We start from the raw sequence: 18,030 nt of genomic DNA, 5'->3' as shown, positions 1-18,030 counted from the left end.
TGGAATTGTATTTATTATACCAAATATTATGCATATTCAAAACTCCTATAATATTTTGCCCAAATTAATTCAAACCTCTGTTAAATTACCAAATATATTTCTGATTTTGTGTGCACAATATATTTTCAGCAAGTGCTTTAACAATTTAAATGGCACAAACAATATTTGCTAGTATATTTCACACCAAAAACCTCCTTTTATACATCACTTCTTGGGAATAATATAACATTTTCAGATACTCTTACCATTCTTATAAGCTATTTGATCACTTGCAACATTTTCTCCTGAAGATTCTACCTTATAAAACAAGCAGCATTTTTACACCTCTCAGTAGCATTTTTTAGCTTGCATTCTTTTTAAACGCTCTCTCAGTCTTCCTTTCACCCTCTGATTGTACTTTTTTCACATATAAAATCTGCTTATTTTGTGTTCCTAGCTAGTTAATCAAAATACCCCCATTACAATATTTTGATAGTATCTTCCAGATCACCATACTTCCTGCATTGCAGTTAGTCAAATTCTGCTCATCTTGAACATTTCACTAAATGCAAAAGAAGTCTTACACAGGAACTGCTATTTTCTTTAACCTTTCATATCCCTGCCCGCTATTTTGTTTTAATTAAGCCTCTACTGGCTTTGCAAAAACTTACAATTAAACTCCCCATTTTTACATTTACCAGATCTGTGTATATTCTTAAGTTTTTATCTGTTTTTTATGCTTTTTAATAAATTATATTCTTTCCCCTGTTGAGCAGATATTTGCTGCCCAGTTCAGCCTCTCATTGTGAACCAGGCAAAGTGTTTGGTCACAACATACACAAATAAACAAGTCAGTTTGATAAAAAATAATAAGTGAAAGGTGACGTATAAATATATTGAACTAAAGTGTAGCTTTAAATAGCGAACAGAATAACAAAACTGCCGTGTACACAGATACTGAAGGAAATAATCCTTTGAGGCACTGTGGTAAAATAGATTTGTGGCTAAGCAGCAAGTGGACACAAACATTAATACATAAATAAATGGCCAACTCAATCTCCGTGGGTGTGTAGGCTCACACGCTGCAGTATGAAGTTTGTTGGAGTGATCAAGACGGGGCTGTGTGGTTTGTCTTAATTGCTTCATTGGCTTCATGTAGTCTGTGTTAGAGTCATTGCACCCATGGGGGTACTGTATGTAGAGTTGGACAAGAGAATGAAAAAACTGAAAGAATCAGAAAAGAGAAGAATGGTTGCATGGATGCCTCATGTCTGCGGAAATGTAGATCCTGACTTTGTTTTACCTTTGGTTTATTTTAACTTATTTATTGAACTATTTATTGCATTGTTTTTAAACTTCACCTTGGACACGGGAATTATTTATGTATTTAACTAAGGGCTTCGCCCCCTGCTCGCTTTCGCTCGCCAACCCCCATGTTTGGTTTTCCAGATGCACACTTTTTTTTCTTTGAATTGTTGCTATTTCATTAGTTTAACTTTTATTTCAGAACTTCTGTAAAAACAATATATGGAATCTTTCGTGTTCCAATAAGCTGAATCTTTTAAATGAGGTCTGTGAGACTTGTGTTTAATGACTTTGTACCATAATTTAGGATAGGTTTCTCTGTTTGGAATTTCAGCACAGACAAAACGATCCACATCATCAGCAGTTAATAATTTTTTTTGCAAATTAACCAATAAATGCATGTGAGTTAAACACCGTTTTTGAATATTCTCTGACTTAAACTAATTTCCTTTTCTTTGCGTCAATGCGATTTGAGCTATCTTTTTTTTTGATACTGTAGCGACTGACGTAATAAAGTGTCACAAAAGTTCTACTTTAACAATTGCCGACTCCGTAACCTCAAACACAACTTTCTAGCACTTTCTCCAACCCCTCCTCCCACGGGTACCGCATAAATCAGCACCCAGCTAATCAGTCTTCCATGCTGTACTCTCCCTCCCTCGATCGGACCTAACAGTCACTTAAAACAAAAAAGGCTTCAGCTTGGCTGGGACGCTACAATACTTTCGACTGTTACTGCTTTTATATTCTATACCTTTCTCTGCATATGTATCTTATCTATCTATCTATATGTCTTTTTTCTGCGCTCCTCATTCTTTTTTGCTGAGAGCACAGGATCTGTGTGTGCCACATGACTTTACATGACTGAATGTTTTGCTGGCCATCCATGGTCTTATTTGATAAGAAGGGCGTGTCTTGCAAGAATCTTATGTTCCACGTCCCCGTGAGGCTGCCCTGGGACAATCTCTTGGCACCAAGTCTCATGTTTACGGTCTCCACGAGTCTTTAAAATGTCTTCTGAGAAGATCACGTATCGTCGCCTTGCTTTTCCATTCCAGGATTTTTTTTCTATATATAGAGATATGGAAAGATGCACTGTTTTGTTTTTCTTTGAATTGTTCTTAAAAGCATTTATGGATTAAAAACTCTTTAACACCCATCCATTGCAGTCGTCATATGTATCCTCACTTGCCATGACCCAATACTGATTATCGATGGATGCGTGTTCAAGAGGCTCCTATTATGCTTTTGGGAGAGTGGAGCTAACCCGCACCATCACAGGCACCTGGTAATTGTGGGAGAAAAATATACATATGGATGTTGTCATATTCAAAATAGCCTTTTTTGTTGCTTAGTCAACATCTTACTTTGATTTTGGCCATTATAGATTTAGTTTGCACAGAATATGTTAATATATTTCATAGGACTTGTGTGCATTTTTAATTTATGGTAATTATATTGAATACATCCTAGGCCAGGAGTTGGCATGGTTTATCTGTTTCTCTGTGTCTTTCTTGGATGGAAAAACAGAATGAGACAAAACCAGGAAAAGAAGTAAATGAAGAATAAGACAAAACAATCCAGAACTGTCACAGTAGTGGAAAACAAATAAATTCAATGACAGAGTGATGATGAATAGCACACAATAATAAATATATCCAATTAAACATATTCCTGAACTTTAACCTTAGGTAAGCCACCAAAAATATGAGATGGGGCTAACACAAGCAGCACATGAAGTCTAAGGGAGCTCAGGCCTTTAATATTAGTATAGCCAATGTAAGATACAAAATATTTATAAATGTAATTAATTTAATCTTTTACATATATCTGTTTGTTTTTATAATGCAGTATACATCTTTCGGTACACAGACACTCTTCAGTAAGTTCATTGCCTTATTAACATGTTGTCTTTAAGGGCAAAGATTTCTAAAATGGAAGCATTCAGCAGTAATCTTAACAGTGGTACACCATAAAGCAATGCTTTCCATTTACTTAGTTGCAGACGTCCAGAGTCGAAGTTGACAGTGAGCTAATGCAAGGCAAAAACTAGCCTTCACATACTCATTTACTTGTTTAATGTTTCCCTTGCTACATACAGTAATTGTCAAGAGCCATGACCTCTGTGTCCTTTATTTCACTTTATACTGTATATCATGGGAAAGCTTTTGATGAAAGTGCTTGCAGACCACTAAATTTTTTTCCCTTTTTATTTTCTAGCAGGAATGAGAAGCAAGGAAATGACATTTTCTTTACTCACAAAAGGTTTCTATTAATATAAGTAAAAGATTTTTTAAACAAAATGTATATATACTACACTGTATATTTATGAGAAATAATGCAGAGGAGAACAATAGCTGCAAATTTCTAAATTTTATATTTTAAATACATGTTTTCCTGAAATCCCTGTAGACTCCAGAGGTGCTTTGCTGACAATATTTATGTGCGGCTGCAGTGTTTTTCAAGAGGTATAGTTTTTCAATATAAAGCGAACAAGAAAGCAGCTGCCAAAGAGGAAGACATAATGGTGGAAAGTGTATGATGAACAATCTAGTAGGTAAAAGGGGAATTTTAAAATGTGTTGTGATTTAATATTATATTTCTACTTAAACAACTGCTCATAATCAATCATGAGATCCTTGAAGCACACAGTAAAAACAGAATAAATTAGGAGCTTATTTTTTATATACAAGATAATTAATACTTTAAGTCTACTGTATATTTGCTGTACATGGGGTTTACTTTGGCATGGGTCCTTTGTCATATCAATTTGGGTATTTTTAACTGGGGAAAAAAGGATATATTAAGTGTATTGAACCAAACAGATTAAAGTTGAATGTCTTTTTATCCCATCCTCTTGTTTTTCTCTGACTGATGAATCTTGCTTAGATAAGATACTTTCATGAGGAATTTAAGAATCAACAATAATCAGTACACTTATGTTTGCTAGTATCTACTATCTGCTAGGTGGTGTAAAGTGTTTACTACTTTTATTCCACAAAAATCCAAAAAGAGCAAAAGGTGCAATGCTCTTCACAAATAAATACATTAATAATGCCCTAGAAAAGCAGGTGAAAGTGTAGGTTAAAAATCTTGGAATAAGTAAATATTCCAAAAAAATTGGGATAAATTCACAGGCAGCTCCTTCAATTCAAACAATCCTGAGGCTCAATGCTTCTCTCTAATCTGATGTCTCCTGTGCTTATCCCTTGCAGCGAGAGGAGACATCCACCGACAGGTGCAGTGAACCTTTAAAATCTGGGTTTGGGTCCCCACTTAAAGTCCCTCGGAGTCTGTGGGGTGCTGCACCAAATCCCAATCTCATCTCCTTCTGCCAGGCCTTCAATTTCCTATGGAGAAGCCACTTCTTGTAACTCCCAAATGTAGCTCTATAAGAGAATCCTTTCTTCAGCTCCCCTCCCATCTCAAGCAAAGGTCTGCCACTTGCTTCCCTATGGGCACTCTCCTGGCCATCTGCCTCCACACTATACTGCACATTCACCTCGTAATCCTATCTCTACTTTCATTACTCTTTAACCTCCATCTTCAACACCTTTTGGCCTCACTCTTCTCCTGGCTTTCTACTCAGTTTCCCTTTTCTACCTGTGGTCACAGGGGCTCTGCTTAATGAGACACCAGAGTCAATGGGGAGTTAACTGCACAGACTGGCAACATACAATCAATTCACTGCACCATGGAACTCCCAAAGACTGCGCAGGAGAGTGACACACCCACAAGCCTGTATTGAACCACACACCAACACACTCCTTTTATTTATTTAGTATTCAGAGTGGCACAATTATGATGACGCTGCTATACCACAAGCGCTTGACTTTCTAATGGGTAAGCTACATAAATTGTGTTGCAATGCTCAAAGCTGCTGCTCTGTACTCCTTGCACTTCATGTTAATACATCATAGCGTACCAGCACTTACATGTGCCCACTTCAGGCACTGCTTTGCATAAACATTCACATCTGTAGACTTTAAAGGGGGACCACATACAAATGATGAAAAACACAAAAAGAAATACTGCATAAACAAATGAAAATCATAAATATCTAATAGTAACAATACACTCTAATTTCACAGTATTCCTTTTGATTACCAATTTCTATATGGAGAATACATTTTCCTGTAAAATTTTGTTTTGCTGTGACCATCAACAATAGCCAAGTCAATAAGAAAAGCAGAAAAAAAGCAAGGATTGATCTACAGTCAGAAAAAGTTTGGGAACCCCTCTCAACTTGCATAATAATTTACTCTACTTACAACAAAAAAGAAAACAGTGGTATGTCTTTCATTTCCTAGGAACATCTGAGTACTGGGGTGTTTTCCGAACAACGATTTTTAGTGAAGCAGTATTTAGATGTATGAATTTAAATCAAATGTGAAAAACTGGCTGTGCAAAAATGTGTGGCCCCTTGTAATTTGGCTGATTAGAATGCATGGAACTGCTCAATACTGATTACTTGCAACACCGAATTGGTTGGATTCGCTTGTTAAGACTTGAACTTCATAGAAAGGTTTGCCCAATCATAAGAAAAGGTATTTAAAGTGGTAATTTGCAAGTTGTGCTTCCCTTTGACTCTCCTCTGAAGAGTGACAGCATGGGATCCTCAAAGCAGCTCTCCAAAGATCTGAAAACAAAGATTGTTCAGTCTCATGGTTTAGGGGAAGGCTACAAAAAATCTCAGAGGTTTAAACTGTCAGTTTCATTTGTAACGAATGTAATCAGGAAATGGAAGGCCACAGGCATGTTGCTGTTAAACCCAGGTCTGGCAAGCCAAGAAAAATACAGGAGCGGCATATGCACAGGATTGTGAGAATGGTTACAGACAACCCACAGATCACCTCCAAAGACCTGCAAGAACATCTTGCTGCAGATGGTGTATCTGTACATCGTTCTGCAATTCAGCACAATTTGCACAAAGAACCTCTGTATGGCAGGGTGATGAGAAAGAAGCCCTTTCTGCACTCACGCAACAGAGTCGCTTGTTGTATGCAAATGCTCATTTAGACAAGCAATGAATTAGACAATTTTGGAACAAAGTGCTTTGGATTGATGAGATAAAAATTCAGTTATTTTGTCATAACAAAAAGCGCTTTGCATGGCGGAAGAAGAACACTGCATTCCAAAAAAAACACCTGCTACCTATTGTCAAATTTGTTGGAGGTTCCATCATGCTGTGGGGCTGTGTGGCTAGTTCAGGGACTGGGATCCTTGTTAAAGTCGAAGGTCGGATGAATTCAACCCAATATCAACAAATTCTTCAGGATAATGTTCAAGCATCAGTCACAAAGTTGAAGTTACGCAAGGGGGTTGGATATTCCAACAAGGCAATGTTGGAAATCTACAAAGGCATTCACGCAGAGGGAAAAGTACAATGTTCTGGAATGGCCGTCACAGTCCCCTGACTTGAAGAGCATCGAAAATCTATGGGATGGTTTGAAACAGGCTGTCCATGCTCGGCAGCCATCAAATTTAACTGGAGAGATTTTATATGGAAGAATGGTCAAAAATACCTCCATCCAGAATCCAGACACTCATCAAAGGCTATAGGAGGCATCTAGAGGCTGTTAGATTTGCAAAAGGAGGCTCAACTAAGTATTGATGTCATATCTATGTTTAGGTGCCCAAATTTATGCAAAATAACTATTTTGTTATGATGCATATTGCATATTTTCTGTTAATCCAATAAACTTAATGTCTCTGCTACTGTTTCCATAAGGCATGTCATATATTAAAAGGAAGTTGCTACTTTGAAAGCTCAGCCAATGATAAACAAAAATCCAAAGAATTAAGAGGGGTTCCCAAACGTTTTCATATGACTGTATAGCAAGAGTGTTTTACAACAGACAATTGTGTATAGCACATTAAAGAATAAGCAGCTCCTGTGACCAAATAATATTATTATTACTCATATTTGACTCATGCCTTTATCTAAGGAAACTTACAACTTTTGAGGTACAACTTGTTAAATTTCATTTGTTTTTCTAATTGGATCACAGGCAGGTGATGTGAGTTGCTCATGGTCATACATTGTCAGTTGAAGAATTTGAACCAACAGTCTCTCCAGAGCTTTAACCACTACATCATACTATTTGACAATAATATTAGCCCTTGGTTAAACCAAAAAAAAACTACAAATATTGTATACAGGAAAAGTTAGTTACATAGTACTGATATGATTAACCGACAGCACTATAACGGACACTCATTGTCTTATTAAATTTCCAGGGTCTGGTGCCGTATCATAATGCCTTTTTCACTTTATTCCTCTGTAGACCAGAAGACTGACGGTTATAAAACCTCTGATGTCACATTCGATGTCTGTCCGACTGGAGTCACTTCTTCCTGACAGAAGGACCCAAAACCAGAAGCTTTGACATTTCTGTTATTTTTTGCAAATCAGTTATACGGGTTGACCAGGCAAGTACCCCTTTTTATTGCTGCCGTCTGTTTCTCTTACAATACGTATATATTTATTTATATTATAACATGTGAGTTCCAGTCTGGCACCCCAAAACATTGAGGCTTAGTCTCAGTACTTTAGCAAAACCAGCTTTAATCAGCCTGAAACAGGAACAGCATGATTATTTATTGTAGCAGGATCTACCACTCTCCTATACACAGACACAGCAATCTGGCAGGATCGTGCCTGGTTAGTGGCCAAGTAATACTGTTCCCTGCATTTATAATGTTTCTTGTATCATCCATCGATGACAGCGCTGATAGCGCAACCGCAATCAGCTCAGGTTTTTTTTTTTTGCGGCAAGCCCCTGGAGCGCTAAGAACCTGTGGTTGCCCCAACAACGGATAAGCTATCTTCCACAGACGTGGCAATCACACTTCGGGATACTCTTCAGCATGTCGTCCCATTGTGGGAAGCCCCAAAAGAGTTTAGAAACCTTACTATATATGTGTATGTGTGTATAATGTATACTGTACATACACATTATTGGTCAAAAGGTTTGGAACACCCTAATATTTCCAGTTTTTATAAAAATTTAGCCAGTTCATGTCCTGTAAATAGCCTGAAATGGTGCAAAAGTAAGCAGTAAACTGCCAGAAGTTAAAAAAACTGAAAAATGTGATTATCAAAAACTTTAAAATAATGTATTTTTCTGAGTTACACAAAAAGGCAACAGTAATGAGTTAACAACTTATAACTTTTCTGCAGCGATTGAAGTTAATTAAGCTTTGATAACTGATGCAAACGATTCCTACAGGTGTCCCAACATTTGTTGATTATTTACAAACCTTCTGTCTGCATTGAAACAAACTGGTTTGCTACACCCTCTGAGGCAATATTGGGACAATATTTCATTGTATATTGCTATTGTAATGGTGAGAAAAAGGCAATTAGCAAAGGAAGACAGACAGATCATGATAGTGATGAGTCTTTGTAGTGTTGTGGATCTAATTTTAAATGGGTAAATTTGCCATGCTCTCCATCATCTACTGTACACTCAGTAACCTATAAAGACAAAGTGAAAACATGTTTTCAGAAAGGTGTGCAAATTTATTACAAATCAAAAATGAAAATCTCTCATTTATATAAACATTTAGACCTTTATAAATAAATAGTTTTCAGGTGTTTGCATTAATTATATTTAGAGGTGTCTAGAAGATGAGTGGGCGGCATGGTGGTGCAGTGGTAGCGCTGCTGCCTCGCAGTTAGGAGACCCGGGTTCACTTCCCGGGTCCTCCTTGTGTGGAGTTTGCATGTTCTCCCCGTGTCTGCGTGGGTTTCCTCCGAGGCGCTCCGGTTTCCTCCCACAATCCAAAGACATGCAGGTTAGGTGGATTGGCGATTCTGAATTGGCCCTGGTGTGTTTGTGTGTGTCCTGCAGTGGGTTGGCACCCTGCCCAGGATTGGTTCCTGCCTTGTGCCCTGTGTTGGCTGGGACTGGCTCCAGCAGACCCCCATGACCCTATTCGGATTCAGCGGGTTAGAAAATGGATGGATGGATGGATAAAAATTTCTCCTGGAAATGTAAGAATTGCTTTGACAAGAGCATTACAACTCAAGGTGTGTACTTTGACAGTGACTAAAATGCAATTTCTGTAAGTTGTATAATTCGTTTTTTTTTGTTCCCTCCCTTGTATACTGTGTATTATATACTGTATATATATATATATATATATATAATATATAACTTTGGATACAATGAGGCTATTAGAAATAAACTGGATACATTAGGATTAAAAGTCAAGATTGAGGTAAAAAGCTTAGGGGTAATTGTTGACTGTAATCTGAATTTTAAATTGCATGTTAATCAGATCACTAGGACAGCATTTTTTCACTTAAGAAACATAGCTAAAGTTAGACCTCTTATATCACTGAAAGATGCTGAGAAATTAGTTCACACATTTGTTTTCAGTCGACTAGATTACTCTAACGCACTCCTCTCAGGACTACCCAAGAAAGACATAAATCGTTTGCAACTAGTGCAGAATGCAGCTGCTAGAATCTTAACTAGGAAAAGAAAATCCAAACACATTTCTCCAGTTTTAATGTCACTACACTGGTTACCTGTGTCATTCAGGATTGACTTTAAAATTCTGCTTATGGTTTATAAAGCCTTAAATAATCTCGCCCCATCATATATACCGGAATGTCTGATGCCTTATATTCCAAATCGTAACCTTAGGTCCTCAAATGAGTGTCTCCTTAGAATTCCAAGAACAAAACTTAAAAGAAGTGGTGAGGCGGCCTTCTGCTGCTATGCACCTAAAATCTGGAATAGCCTGCCAATAGGAATTTGCCAGGCTAATACAGTAGAGCACTTTAAAACACTGCTGAAAACACATTACTTTAACATGGCCTTTCTATAACTTCAATTTAACTTAATTTAACTTAATCCTGATACTCTGTATGTTCAATTACCTCATAATAACTAATCATGGTGGCTCTAAAATCTGTACTGACCCCTACTCTCTTTTTCTGTTTCTTTTTCCAGTTTCTTTGTGGTGGTGGCCTGCGCCACCTCCACCTACTCAAAGCTTCATGATGCTCCAACAATGATGGATGGATTAAAAGGCAGAAGTCTACGTGGCCATCTTCATCAAGCCCTTCTGTGAGAACCCTAAATCCAAAGAGGACTGTTTCATTTATGTGAGGTAGAATGCCCAGAGGGGACTGGGCGGTCTCATGGTCTGGAATCCCTACAGATTTTATTTTTTCTCCAGCCGTCTGGAGTTTTTGTTTTTCTGTCCCCCCTGGCCATTGAACCTTACTTTTATTCGATGTTAATTAATGTTGATTTATTTTGTTTTCTTATTGTGTCTTTTATTTTTCTATTCTTTATTATGTAAAGCACTTTCAGCTACTGTTTGTATGAAAATGTGCTATATAAATAAATGTTGTTGTTGTTGTTGTTGTATATACACACACGCACATACACACATTCACTTCCAAAAGTGAAACCATGATGGTTTTATTCCATTAAAATCATAAATTCATTTTCAAAATGAAATTAATCCATTGGTACAAGTCCATTTTTATAACATAACATGCTTTAAGAGAATTTAATAAGGTAGCTCGGGTCATCTTAACCTGAACAACTTTATATACCAAAATAGTATTTTTAAATGACTAAAAATATATCCCAGAATTTAAATGATGTTCTAAGGATGTAGTGCATGCTGTCAGGCTAATCAGAAAATATAGGCTGTCTGCTTGTATTTGACTCCATTCCTTTAAAATAAAAATTCAGCCTGAATTCAACCAAAATTGGGATTAGCACATACTGAGAAAACAGTCTGTGCTGTCGGTCTAATCTATTTTAGCACCTTTGAACATGAAGGAAGTCGTTCTGGAGGTGTTTTGATTATTAATTGATGTAGAGCATATGTCTTTGGGATGTGAGTGGGTGCCTGGAGCACTGAGAATTCAGTGCTAACCACTGTACCAATACGCCATGCCGCCCCAATTTTGGGGGTATTTCTCCAGTGCATTTTGGTGACAGTTAATATGCTAATTCATATTAAAGCAGAAATCTGACTCATTTTAGCATACTTAACTATGTATACTGGAAAGAAAATGCAGTCATATTAAGACCTCCTGGCTATAATAGTCTAATTAGCAAAGCATGTCACTTATTTCAACATCTTTGCAAATTTAGGATGATCATCTTAACAGTTATTAAATGAATACAAGCATTAATGGGCAAATTCTTAGTCACTATCATAAAACTATGGAAATAAGCCAGAACATAGATTTGGTTTGCAGGAGTTTGAATCAAGTTTTTGTAAAAGAACACATAAAAACTCACACTTTATTTCCTTCATTGCATGTATTCTTTTGCATTGTTGGAAACATTATACCAGGGTTGTCCAACTCCGGTCCTGGTGGGCCACATTGGCTGCAGGTTTTCATTCTAACCTTCTTAATTAGAGAGGTGTTTTTGCTGCTGATTAACTTATTTTGCCTTAGTTTTAATTGATGTGACTCAGACCCCTTAGTTGTTTCTCTTTCCTTAACGAGCAGCCAAACAATAATGAGACACAAAACAAGCCGAAACATGACCAGCTAACCTGAATTTAAAGAAATGTGAAGGTCTTGATCATTTTGGTCTGCTCAGGTCACCAAAACATCCTGACAGTGGTCTTAGATAAAACAGAAAAAAGAGAGCAGCATCAAGTCATGATATTCAATAACAACTCTAATTAACAGCAAGAATTGGCTTCTCACTAAGAAACTGGTTGGAGTGAAATTGGCTGGAGTTTGATGTTCCAATTTAGCCTGTCATCTGTTGGCTCGTTTCACATCTCATTTCTGTTTGGCTGCCATTTAATGAAGAAATGAATTGATTCAGAGGACTGAATCCTTAAAAACAGAGCTATTAGAATGAAGGGAAAAGGAGTTAATTAGCAATTAAAACTGCTCACTGGTTAGGAAAATGGTTAGAATGAAAACCTGCAGCTACTGTAGCCCACCAGAACCAGAGTTAGACACCCCTGCATTATACCAACTAAATGACACATTTAACAAATTACTTCACAGCTGGCATTATTAAAAAAACTTCTGGGATTCAACTTGGCATGAAGAGAAACATTAAAAATGACATCTTGGTTTCCTGACTAGGTCTTTCCTTTAGATTATTCCAAAATTTACTGTCCTGTAGCTAAAGGTTTTGTCTCCCACAATTGCTCTGCTTATCAATAGAAATTTAATGACAGCCAAAATGAGGTCATGATATATGCTCCAAAATATAGTGATGAACAATAATGAACAATGATCTATATGGCAAAAGGAGTACTTGAAAGATTTTGGAATAACCTTGTTTTCTGCATTAATTGGTCATAATATGTGATATAATCTTCATCTAAAACACAAGTAAAGGCAAATATAATATTCTTAAGTTAATAGCACACAAACAATTATAATCTTGCATGTCTTTTTTGAACCATGCATTCACATTGTGCTGTGTAAAACCCTTGCATTTCCTAACCTCAAGCAAGCACATCCAGTAGATGCACAATGTTCAGAAGAAATTTTAGACACCATTCTTCATTACTGAACTGCTTCAGTTCAGCCATATTCTTAGGATATCTGGTATAAATGGCCCTCTTGAGCTAATTCCACCACATCTCTATTGGGTTAAGGTCTGGGCCCTGACTGGGCCACTCCATTTACATTTTTAAGTGATTCTATAGTAGATTTACTATGATGTTTAGGGTCATTGTTCTGCTGCAACACCCAACTTCTACTGGACTTATTGCTAGCTGTCAGCGGCCCTAATATTATCCAGTAGGATTCCTTGATAAATTTGGGAATTCATTTTCCTTTAGATGATGTCAGGGTGTCTGGGCTCCAAAGCAGTCACAAAGCATGTTGTTCACTCCACCGTACTTCACTGTTGGGAGGATGATTTCATATTGGTATGTGGTGCCCTTTTTATTCAATACATACTGCAGCATATTCTTCCTGAATAATCCAACCTTAAATTCATCTGTCCACAAAATATATTCCCCACATTGTTGTGAAGTGGTCTTTGGCAAACTTCAGACATGCAGTGATTTTTTTTTTTCCTTTTGGAGAGCAGTGACTCCCTTCTTGGTGTCCTTCTGTGGAAACCGTGCCTATTTAATGTATTCTGTATGGTAGACCTGTGAACAGAGATGTTAACCTGTTCCAATGATGCCTTCAAGCTTTTAGCTGTACCTGTATTGTTCTTTTTTTTACCTCATTGAGCATTTAAATTACTTTGTAAACCTTTCCAGTTCATATAAATCAACAATTCTTGGTTGTAGATTTTTCTGAACAGCAAAACACAAAATATTTATGACGTTTTATATCAAAGTGGGTCTAAACCACACCTCCAATCTTGCTTCACTGCTTGGACTCCAGGTTTGCCAATTCCTGATTTCATTTGGCTTTTGTTGAAAGTGCTAGCCTAAGAGTGCACATATTTTTAGCACCCTACCTTGTGAATATTTGAATGATGCATTTAGTAAGTACAAGAAGGTATAATAATTTGTGCTTTATTAGTTGACAGATTATTTTGTTCATTATTGTAACTTAGTTGAAGATAAGACTATATTTTATGAAAATATACATAAATGCATTTATTTCAAAAAGCGTTCACATACCTTTTCTTGCTACTGTATATCAGCATTATGTTAGTCAATTTTGCCTAATTAAAAATGACTAAACCAGCTTTTGAAAATCCTGCTAAATGAGTCATAATTTTGCAGAATTTCTAAGTATGACAAAGCAGTGCACTTACACTGTACTCTACTCACCTGTAGCTGTAACTATATTATGTAGGAGCTACATAACTTGATGCAAGATATAGGTAAGTACATAATCAGATATGAAATGTGAACAAGCACACTTAGTTATCAATGTCATAATATAAACCTCCAAATTACATAACCTTTCCATGAACTGTATGTTAAATACACATTTTAACATTTACAGTAAAATAGCCTGCAGTGTCACTGGGTGAAGCTAAGCTGACTATAAAATAGGCATTTATGCTATGGAGTAAAGTTTACTTTTAATTTTGGAGTTTATTCAACATGTATTATGGAATCATTGCTCAAAGCAATAAAAGTGGAAATGCTATTTCAGTGCTGTATTAAATTTAGGGATACTATAATCAGCTGAAATTGAACTAAACCTTGAATTTTCCAGACTCTCAAAATATATATCCTATAACTCTGGCTATAAGATGCTGTATTGAAAGCAAAATAGTTGGTACTTAGAAGCTTTAAAATGCCGTAAAGCCCAATGGAACTTAACCCTGGGTTTTTGCAGAATGCATAAAAGCAACAAATGGCAAGCTATCAAACAATGAAAACATAATAAGTGCTCTAGGTCTTGCAGTGATTGAACTATGAATTTAACCCTAACTCCTATTGTAACAACTGTCAGTCTGAAAACATGAAATCCATCAACAATCCCACTTTACAAATAATGTTATCGTTGCAGATTCTGAATTTCAAATGGCATTCTACCAAAGCTGATCCATATTTCAGTATATCCTAATGTGCCAAACTTGGTCACAATACAACAAGTTATGTAGAATCTCAGATGTTTTAAATGCTAGGTGGCATGTTTGTCAGGAGATTAGTTTAATTTAGGTTTATTTTTTGTTTGTTAGCAGAGTTGTATAAGTCCTAAAATTATAAGGAAAAATTCTTTTAGAAAATGCATGTCAGAAAATGTTATTTTATATATGATTTCTAGAGTTTAAGTAATATCTTAAAAATGACATAATTTGTCTGCTATTTAAATCAAAATCAAATACCTTAAATGATTACATAGAAAAACACATATTTTTTATTTTTTCAAACTAATATAATCATGAGAGATTGTCTCACGACACATGACATAAGATGACTGTCATCTTCATGGGGAAACAAGATAGCCAGTTGAGCTCTCATCATATAAAAAATGTACCAGTGATGGACATATCAGATTAAGATTTGATTACAATAATTTTAAACTTTCTGATAGATTTAAAGAATTCTGTTAATGGTATAATTAATCTCATGAGCTACACAAAGATTTTCAGAAACTGAATTGGAGCTCTTCAGTCTTTTTAACAGCATAAAGTGGAAAAAGACTATCCATGTAGGTAAATCTACTGTGGGCCTGACATAACTCTTATTTATGACTGCCAAGGACAAATTGAAACAGAGTGCCACCTTGATCTATAAAAAAAAAATACCAGACAATCTTTAGAATCAATAACTACATATAATATTTAAGATCAATAATCTTAGTTTTCCTGACTTGACAGTAAAGGTTATAAATGGCCACACATTGACACATAGCCTAAAATATATGGATTATCAGAATGATTGCATGCTTTGAGATCGTGGAGAAAAGCACTGGCTGCAAGTAGAAGAAAAGCAAGAAATGAAATACACCAGAACTTTGAAATAAGATAGTAGAGCTATCAAGAAAGGCTGCCAGTTGCAAAGTCATAGAAAACTAAGTGTATCTGATGTTGGACAGTATAAGATTAAAGTCAGAGAATTAAAAAAGGAGTGAGAAGGGAATGAAGCAGTGCTGGCCAACAGTCTAGAAATTCAGACAAAACAAAATATATCATAAGGAGACTTAGACACAGTTTATACCCAACCAGTAACAGTGCACTGCACAATAGCATACAGTGAATACACTTGATTTGAGCATTCATAGTTTTCATACTCTTCCTCCATACGTTTAACATTTGTTTGCTCAAAGGCTGATGCGCTTGCTGCTTCCTGAGCAGCTCTTCTTTTCTCCACCCTAGCAGCCCACTTCTTCTCTTCTTTTGTCTGCATCTTTTTGTGTTAAAACTGATTAAGTCAGTGTTTGTGCTGCAATTACTTAGTACGTTTTCCTTAATTTTTCACTTAAACTGGCATTTAAGTATTCAATCTGCCTCAAGAATGATTTAAGATATGAAGTGGTAGGGGAAGTGACGGCGAAGGTGGTAGGAATGAGGGCGATGCCTGTACACATGCACCACACGGCCACCCTGCTAGCCACTGCCGAGAGTTGATTCTACAATACAATAAAATAAAAATAAAAAAAGGAATAACCTTGGTTGTCAATCATCACTCTAAAAGCAGATAGTAGATGTCATGTAGTATATTTCAGGTCAATAGTTCAAATGGTTTGCGAGGTACAGGTGATTTAAAATCCTGGACAGACAAATGAACAGCCACGGTAGCGTATTATATAAGAAGAGTAGCGACTGGGAGCCCGATCGAATCGGGCTACAAATCTAGGTTTGTGAAATCCATACTTTCTCTGCAAAGAATTATTTATTGTTTTTAAGTCCTTGAAATGATTTTGTTATCATGGCACTGATTTGTGCTTAAAATAGACCTAATGAAGAGCTTCCTGTTTAAACGGGGCTGCGAGACGTGAACTCAGCTCTTCAGCACACCTCATTTGATTTTTTCAGGCAAACATATTTTCAAAACAAACCGTATTTTACTACTGTAATCAGAGTCGGAGGAATAATTATGTTGGCGTGGTCATTTTAGATCTGAGATCGGCTAAAATTTAAACAATGACCATTGTTAATACCCAGCCATTATTCGTCAGTTTGCCAATACTGTAGATGTCAGAAGGACAGATGCCAAAACCAATCTGTCCAAAGATAGATTTTGACGTACCAAGCAAATGGCAATACATTCTAAATTACTTACGGTTCCGGAGCTGTCGAAGGGTTTAAGTCAGTCGACGATGTTAGTCCTGGAAATTACGCCCCACCAAACCAACGTTCCAAAAAACAACCGAATTTACTGTTATCTGCTCGTACCAACACCGACTTACTATACTCAGCCGTCCAGCGGCATCACTGAAACATTCAAACATTCTTAGCCAATCATGCAATACTGCGTCCACGTTTGCCACATTATGTTCTAACTACAGAGGCAGAGCCCCATTGCATGGTTCTAACTTGTATTGAGTCGAGCTATTGACATGAACGCCATACATATGGGGTACTGACACGAGCACCATACATACAAATAGTATCAAATTATATATAAGGATTGTATGATTTGGGAACCAATAACTCAATTCTTCTTAAAGGAAAAGTATACTATAAAAAATAAGTAAATAGCAAGATGATTTCAGCATTTCAGAAGTTATTCTCTCAGACAAAGTCTGCTCATTTAGGCAAGCCAGTCCATAACTGGTTCCCAACTATCATGGCTTATGTTGTGCCTAGATATTTTGGAGAATGATCAGTAACATTAGGTGGCATAGTTAGAGAAATAGTTAGAGTACAAAATGTAGCCAGTTGTTTTCTTTTACCGTAGAAAAAAGAAAGACATGGAATCCAAACAGAAAATTACAAGTTGAGAACTAGAAAACCAAATCAGAAGTTTCTCTGAATCCTTTATTGTATGTTATCCAATAGCACTATTGTTTGGAACTTTAGCATTTATACAGTATATTCACAGTTAGGTAGATTAGCTGCTATCAGCAGTTATATAATGACCACCAAAACCACAACACTAAATAAAAAAAAGAAAAAAAAAACTTTAAGGAAGCATCTAATAAACAGAAAAGACCTGCTGCCCTAACAGCTCTAAAATATTTGTTTGCCTAATTGATAAACAAAAATGAGATTGGAGTGCTTCAAGAATGTGTGGCCAGGATGACAACCTGTGTCATGTATATGCAAATATGCCATAGAGTGGCTGGATGCTGTATGTCTGTTTTATGTTCCCTTTGTCTTGTCAAAATAATAAAACCAAAATAAACACAGAATTGAATGTGGA

The sequence above is a fragment of the Polypterus senegalus genome, chromosome 11 (assembly GCF_016835505.1).
Source record: "Polypterus senegalus isolate Bchr_013 chromosome 11, ASM1683550v1, whole genome shotgun sequence".
Taxonomy (NCBI): domain Eukaryota; kingdom Metazoa; phylum Chordata; class Cladistia; order Polypteriformes; family Polypteridae; genus Polypterus; species Polypterus senegalus.
The sequence above is the reverse complement of the archived record's forward strand: the minus strand, read 5'-3'. Positions refer to the sequence as shown.